At 43.6% G+C, this 8094-nt stretch overlaps 1 pseudogene; it reads right to left on the bottom strand.

Moving 5' to 3' along the window:
- Nucleotides 1-7151: 7151 nt before the first annotated feature.
- On the bottom strand, nucleotides 7152-8094 carry LOC129143403 (rho-related GTP-binding protein RhoQ-like; annotated as a pseudogene).

Raw genomic sequence — 8094 nt, 5'->3', positions numbered from 1 at the left:
GCCGCATTTTTACATTTTTTAATGTTTCTTTAATATCTGGCTTAATAGAACGTGCTCGGGTTCTCATGTCTGTTTCTGCACTCAATCTGTTTGGATACACTGTTCCGGATGAAGTACATGAAGAACTCCTGGTTCCCACAGATAGCTAATTAATTATTAAAAGAGATTCCTGTGGTGCTAGGTTTTACAAATTCCCTTTTCAGTAAGTAGAGGGTATTTATTCTCTGACAAAGTCTCAGGATCCCAAGGTTCTCAGCCCACAATTTGAGAACTGCTGCCCTAGGTATTCTGAATGTTCTGCTGTTGATGAGTGACATGTTTTAAGCAATGCTTACTTTAAAATTCGATTAAAGGCCAGGGGCTGTGGCCCACACCTCTAATCCTAGGTCTTTGGGAGGCCGAGGTGGGCCGATCGATTGAGCTGAGGAGTTCAAGACCAGTCTGGGCAACATAGTGAAACCCCATCTCTACCAAAAATACAAAAAGTTAGCTGGGTGTGGTGGCATGCACATCTAGCATGAAGTACTCAGGAGGCTTAGTGGGAGGATCACTTGAGCCTGGGAGGTGGAGGTTGCAGTGAGCCGAGATTGTGCCACTGTACTCCAGCCTGGGTGACAGAGTGAGAATCTGTCTCAAAAAAATTCTATTAAAATTTACTTAACGAATCCCACAAATGAGAAGGTCTGAAAGCACATGCTCAAGTTCAGGGCTCTTTGCTGTTTAGCCACAGGATATCTGTTTGTTTTCTTCTTAGTTTATTTTGCAACCTAAATATATTTGTAGTTGCAGCCAGTTACAACTCAAGTTAATGAAACCCCTAACTAAGGATTACCATTCCACATCGGATGCAGTGATACGTTGCCTGGGATTTGTTCTCAAGCGGTTTGTGCGTAGGCAGAGATGAAGCAAGCTCAGCTCAAGCTGCTCACGTCAGCCGACTACGGTGGCTTGCCTGTAATCCCAGCACTTTGGTGAGGCTGAGGTGGGCGGATCACCTGAGGTGGAGTTTGAGATTAGCCTGGCCAACACAGTGAAACCCCATCTCTACTAAAAAAAATACAAAAACTAGCCGGGCGAGGTGGTGTGTGCCTGTAATCCCAGCTAAACTGGAGGCTGAGGCATAAGAATCGCTTGAACCCAGGAGGTGGATGTTGCAGTGAGCTGAGATCACACCACTGCATTCCAGCCTGGGCGACAGAGTAAGACTCTTGTCTAAAAAAAAAAAAAAAAAAAAAAAAAAAGGTCCTCTCCTCACTGTCAAAGCTGGGTGCCAGGCACAGGAGATTCATTACTCTCTCCTGTTATTCTGTGTGTGTGTCTGAAATTGTCCATTTAAAAAATGAATCAGTGTTTTACAGAAATCAGAAGTACTTGTTTTCACAAATCAGTACCCTTTCTTGAAATCTCATCTCAAAATATCAACTTAAATTCGAATTTAAACTTGTTTTATTACTAACCAACCACTTCAGCTGAGCCCTGCGGTGTATTTCTGAAACTTTAATTTGTGATAAGATTTGATAAAGGGTGAAAAAATACAAAGGTCCTTTAAGGTCTTGCTCTCTTACAAGTCCTTTGGGGAAGATCTAACTGGTAAGGCTGTGCTTCCTTTGTGTTAATGACAAGTGTGTCTTCGTTTTGTAGCTGGAAGCTCAGCTCAAGGACACTGTTGCTGAGGCCTCAAAGGAGTGCAGACTTCCTGAGCACATCGCAGACTTCAAGCAACAGAAAGTGAGCCTGAGGCCCTCGAGGTGGTGCTGGGTTAGAGTCTTTACTCTTACCCCAGACAGAAAGCTCATCCTTACTGATCCCGGCACGTGGACATTACCTTGTGTAATGTGCTGGTCCCGGCTGAGCGTTACCCAAGGCAGCTCCAGACAAAACAGGGATGTGGGGAGGTAGGGAGGGACCCTGCCTTCGTGATTGTTTTCATTTTCATAGCCAAGTGTATTAGTCCATTCTCACACTGCTATAAACAACTACCTGAGGCCGGGCGCGGTGGCCGACGCCTGTAATCTCAGCAGTTTGGGAGACCGAGGCGGGTGGAGCACCTGAGGTCAGGAGTTTGACACCAGCCTCGCCAACATGGTGAAACCTCGTCTCTATTAAAAATATAAAAATTAACCAGGCGTGGTGGTGGGCGCCTGTAATCCCAGCTACTCGGGAGGCTGAAGCAGAAGAATTGCTTGAACCCGGGAGATGGAGGTTGCAGCGAGCCGAGATTGCGCTACTGCACTCCAGCCTGGGTGACAGAGCAAGACTCCATTTCAAAAAAAAAAAAAAAAGAACTACATGAGACTGGGTAATTTATTAAAAAAAAAAAAAAACCAACAGGTTTAATTGGCTCACAGTTCTGCAGGCTGTACCGGCTTCTGTTTCTGGGGAGGCCTCAGGAAACTTAACAATCATAGCGGAAGGGGAAGCAGGCACATCTTACATGGCCAGAGCAGGAGGAAGAGAGAGAGCGGGGAGATGCTACACACCTTTAAACAACCAGATCTCATGAGAACTCCTGACCTCGGGTGATCCACCTGGCTCGGCCTCCCATAGTGCTGGGATTACAGGCGTGAGCCACCATGCCCAACCCTATATTTTAATTTTCAAATGAAGTAATGTATTTGGTCTTTTATATAGGATGTTTTTATTCAGTTAAAAGATGCTAAATAGGCCAGCCCGGTGGCTCACCCCTGTAATCCCAGCACTCTGGGAGGCCAAGGCAGGTGGATCACCTGAGGTCAGGAGTTTGAGACCAGCCTGGCCAACATGGTGAAACCTTGTCTCTACTAAAAATACAAAAATTAGCCGGGCTTGGTGGTGGGTGTCTGTAGTCCCAGCTACTTGGGAGGCTGAGGCAGGAGAATCACTTGAACCTGGGAGGCAGAGGTTGCAGTGAGCCAAGATTGTGCCACTGTACTCCAGCCTGGGTGACAGAGCGAGAGTCCATCTTGAACAAAACAAAAACAAAAACAAAAAAGAATTAATCACCTGAAATCATTAGGTCTATCAGTTTTAGATTTAGATTTGAATTGAAATGTCGCTTAAATTAGATACAATTTAAAAATCCATATCATGAACTTAGTTTGGAAAAATCTCATGACAATTAAACTTTCAAAATCTTCAAAAGAACTTCCAGTGTTAATAATGCTAGCATACCACAGGATGCCGCGTGAGCAAGTTATGTAGTGAAATTGTCTCATCTCAGCTTTGTTCCTTGTGGATAAACTCACATGCCAGAGGGTGTGGTCAGGGCTGTGGTCAGGTGAGGCCAAGTGACCTCCCACTGCTAGTGGTCACTGTGACTTGTCAGACTCCACCTGCCCATGCAGTCACCACTTTAGCCAAGGATGCCAAGGGCAGTGGTGCTTGGGTAGGCGGCCAGCTGGGAGTGGAGTAGGGGTCTGTGTAGAGACAGGAGGGGTGATAGGATCCAGGAGTAAGAACCACGGGAACCTCTAGACCAGACAGAGTGCATTTTTTTTTCTTTTTCTTTTTTTTTGAGACAGAGACTCACTCTGTTGCCCAGGCTGGAGTGCAGAGGCGCTGTCTTGGCTCACTCTACCTCCCAGGTTCAAGTGATTTTCCTTCCTCAGCTTCCCGAGTAGCTAGGACCACAGGCACGTGCCACCATGCTCGGCTAATTTTTTGTATTTTTAATACAGACGGGGTTTCACCATGTTAGCCAGGATGGTCTCGATCTCCTGACCTCGTGATCCTCCTGCCTCAGCCTCCGAAAGTGCTGGGATTACAGGCGTGAGCCACCGCGCCCGGCCCAGAGTGCGCTTTTTAAGTAAAGAACTTGTAAGTAGAGTCTGAATCCTGTGGAATATGTCTTCACCCCACTATTCATTTCTTTGTTATTACAGACCAGCTGAGCTAGTGAGCAAGAAACACAAGCACTGAAGCTGGAAGCGTCCCCATCAATTTCTGTGGCTGCCAGCACAGAACCGCAGGAAGTAAGACAGCGTTGTCCTACTGATGCTCTCACCTGGGATCTGCCCTCATGTCCAGGTGACACAGCTGCCCTTGGTGACCAGAAGCCACTCACCTGTTCCCTGCATGCCAGCTTGCAGTGAGGACATCTGTCCAGGCACGAGAGCCCACCTTCCATTTTGAGAATTACTGTCAGTAACTCAGTTAGATAAGCTAGGCTTCTGCAATCATACTGAAGTGTAACATCCATACAACAAATTGCACAAATCACAGCATGTAACTTGGTGAATTTTTACACAGTGAATATGCCCCAAAAACCAACACCCAGTTCTAGGAATAGAACATTAGCAGCCCCTCAGAAGCCCCTCAGAAGGCTGCTTTCTCCTTTCCTGACACTAGCATTCCTTGACTTTATTCTGCTTTCTAGCACTGTAGGTTAATTTTACTTGTTTTTAAACTTTATGTAAGTGGGGTTGTAAATTATATGTTCTGTGCCTGTCTTCTTTTGCTGCAACATTAGGAGTCATCCACATTATTGTATCTGGCAACACTTTGTTCATTCCCATAACCTATGGTATTTTACTAGATAAATATGCTACACTTTACTTATCCATTGTACTTCTGGTGAATATTTGTGGCATTTCAAAATTTGGGATATTACAAATAATAAAGGAATAAGCATTTTTACATGTCTTTTGGTGGACATATGCAGGCTTTTCACACACTTTTAAAAAACTGTTTAATAAACACCCTGTTTTGCAAGAAGTTCACATGCCAATTCATGTAGAGTTGCTTGAGTCTGTAACAACTGAATAGAGGTTAATTGTATGATGTCTTGTAATATGTTTCCCTGTTGGTCATTTAGTCATGTGGCAGAAACCACTAGTTGTTTGCTAAAATTCATTCTCTGTTTCCTCTATGGTAAGGACCCTCCACATTTTAAGCTAGGCAGATGGCTGCCCAGAATAAAGACTACCAATAAAGGTGCAATCATGTTCCTAAGTTCTTAGTAACAGGATGTAGTAGAAATACGGCATGGCAGATTCCAAGATCTTTCCTAAAGGGACACACTGCTTTCCTATCTCCCTTCCTCATTGCTGTGTATAAACACATACTGCCATCTTCCACCTTGGGGTTGCGGCTCATACAGTGGCCACAAGACAGAAGGAACCTGGGCCCTGATAAAATCAAGCGTTATATTTACCTTAGACTGCCTATGCAGGTTTTGACAAGAGCTACAATGGTTTTTCTACCACTCATAACTGAAATAAATTATAACATACAAGTTAGTTTCCAATTTTTGATATTGTACACTATATAGCAGTGAACATTGTGCAATATATCTTTTTTTTGGAAATGTATAATAGTTTACTGTTGTAATTCATTTATAACATGTGTTGGACAACTTAGCTAATATGTTCATTGATTTATACAATTCCTTTCAATTTTATCTAAAAATAGCAGACCAAAATTAAATAAGAAAGTTACATAAGATTCCATTTGAGCATACATAAGGCCATGATACTTTAATGTGAACCACCATTTCTTGGAAGAAAGAAGACATCCAAATGTCTGATTCAGAGAGAAAGTTCCTGGCCAGTCATCCAGTAGACTCTCTCCACTCTTCAATGTGAAGGTGATGCTTATATTTTTAAAAATCTCTGCAAAGCTCACATACAACAAGACAGTACATCCTGGATTTGTGACTGATATGAGCATTTAAGCCTGTCATTTTCAAGTATAAAAGTTTAGTGTTCCATTACCCAATCTGTGCAGTAGACACAGCTATAAACTCAAGTCATGTGAATTAACAGAAGCCCACCAAAGACATTTTAAAAATTATGATTTAGGCAACAGCAAGTTTAAATGTAGGAAAGGCTAGAAAAAAATGTGTAGATGAGATTGTTTCTCTAAAATGCATTAGGTTGTTCACAATGAAGCTTTGTCTAACACCATTATCTGATGCATGGCATATGCAATAAGGCAGATCCACAGCAGACCAAACAAGGAAGCTGAATTAGGTAATAGAACTAGTAATTAAGATGGTTCACCTCTAACACAGTTCTGCGGCCTGTTCCCCCCAGAGAAAGATTAGAAAAGGCTCCAGTGTACCAAATAAGCTTCACAGAAGAACATGAAAATTTTTCTCCAACTTTTTTTTTTGAAGCAGAGCCTGTCACTTAGGGACCAACTGCTTGTAGATGAAATAAATCAACATTAATTACTTCTAGCCTAATGTAATATGGCTGGAGAAAATGGGTCTCCCGAAGCCGGTATTTTGTTTAACTTACATTCTAGGTGTGTATGTAACTATAACTTCTGCTGTGGTTCCAACATCTATATCTGAAAGGTGGAAGCAGCTGCTCTGTTACAATTTTCATGTAACATGCTTGGATTCTAGGTCTTTCCTCTTTAACACAACTTAAAGAAAGTTTCTCGTGGTTTAGTCAGCATACACACTTCTCATTTCATTTGATGTACACAGCCAAAGTGGGAATTAAAAAAAAATTACCATCTAGTTCAGAGAGCTAAATTGAGTCCAGCATTATGGCAAAGTCTGACCCAAAATTTTAATTTGTAATTTTAGCATGTGTCTCATGCACTTTGGGGAGCGTCAAACTAAATCTACAATTGCCCGAAGCCTTGTTACAGTTTAATGCACGTGAACTAAAATGTGTACATTTTTAGTGTTCATGATAAATGCAGTTATGACCTTATTACACTTCAGCATTCTTTAAGAAAGCACATTAAGCTTTAATATAGAAATATTTAGGTTACACTTGTGCTCAAGTAATAATAAAACATTTGTTCTTTTTTGATCTCATACATTCTCTCCTCATGTATGGCCCATCTCCTGTACGCTTGGAGCGACCTTTGGCTATGTGGCTGGCCTTGTTATTTCACCACTCTGGATATACTGGAATAGAAAGCAACTTACATACAAGAACAATTAACCGGAACAAAGGGAGATATTTCTTTGTGCAGATTCTGTAAGGGCTGTGCAGAAATGTATATGGTCAAAGCCAAGCAGTTCCATTTACAGCTCTGTTTTTTATGTAGTTACAACATGATGTGATTGTAGCTTTTTAAACTATGAAACCTCTGAGAGATTGTACCTTCTAGTTGAAATAAAGTATTTATAATAGATTGTGGCTTCAGATACTGCTTACTGCTTCTTAAACCTTTAAGGAACATTCTTAATAAACTTTATAGAATTCTGAGGACAGGTTTTGTTTTCTTTCAAGTTTTGAACTGCTTCATTACCTATAAATGGTCTGGGTATAGCTGTAGCATTTCATTTGCTTTCTCAGAGAAATGGCCAGTTTCCTTGGCCACTGAAGATGTTTCTCACGTAATTAAACAACAGTTTATACATCTTGATCCTATTCTTTTTTTTACAGTGTGTTTCTTTGGAGTTAAAATGGCTATGACAGCCTCATCAAAAACAGTCTTCAATCCCTTCTGGGTTAAAGCTGAACATTCCACATAGCAGCATGCTCCTATCTCTTTTGCTAGTTTCTGTCCTTGTTCCACACATATAGGTTTTTCTTTCATATCCTTCAGTCTTGCTAAACTTTTGGGGTCATCTCGGAGATCAATCTGAGTTCCTATTAATAAAAAGGGTACATTTGGTGCGTATTCCTTAAGTTCCGGTACCCACTCCTCTTTCACATTTTGAAATGAGGCTGGATTTACCACCGAGAAGCATATAAGGAAGACGTCGGTCACTGGGTAAGATGAAGGCCTCAGACAGTCATAGTCTTCCTGTCCGGCCGTGTCATAGAGTCCTAGGAGGTACTGCTTGCCCCCCACGGTGACGCTGACTGCTTAGTGGTGGAAGACGGTGGGCACATACTCCTCCGGGAAGGCTTCGTTGGCAGAGCTCATGAGTGGGCACGTCTTGCCCACCGCCCCGTCGCCGACCACCACGCACTTGAGCATCAGCGCGCCGGGCCCGTGAGCCATGCTGCTGCCCGCCGGCCTCCGGGCATGGTCCCCCCGGAGCCCCCGCCCCGGCCCCGGGCTCAGCCCCGGCCCGCCTGGGGGGTCCGCCGCCGTCGCCGCCGCTCTGCGCCGCAGGGCCGCCCCCCCGACCGGCCCCATGCAGCGGCTCCCCTCGCCGGAGGGGAGGGGGCGGCGGGCCCGGGGCGGTGCCGCCTCCGCGGT

This window comes from Pan troglodytes, chromosome 13 (genome assembly GCF_028858775.2).
Source record: "Pan troglodytes isolate AG18354 chromosome 13, NHGRI_mPanTro3-v2.0_pri, whole genome shotgun sequence".
NCBI classification, from domain to species: Eukaryota; Metazoa; Chordata; class Mammalia; order Primates; family Hominidae; genus Pan; species Pan troglodytes.
This window is presented reverse-complemented; position numbering and strand designations above follow the sequence as displayed.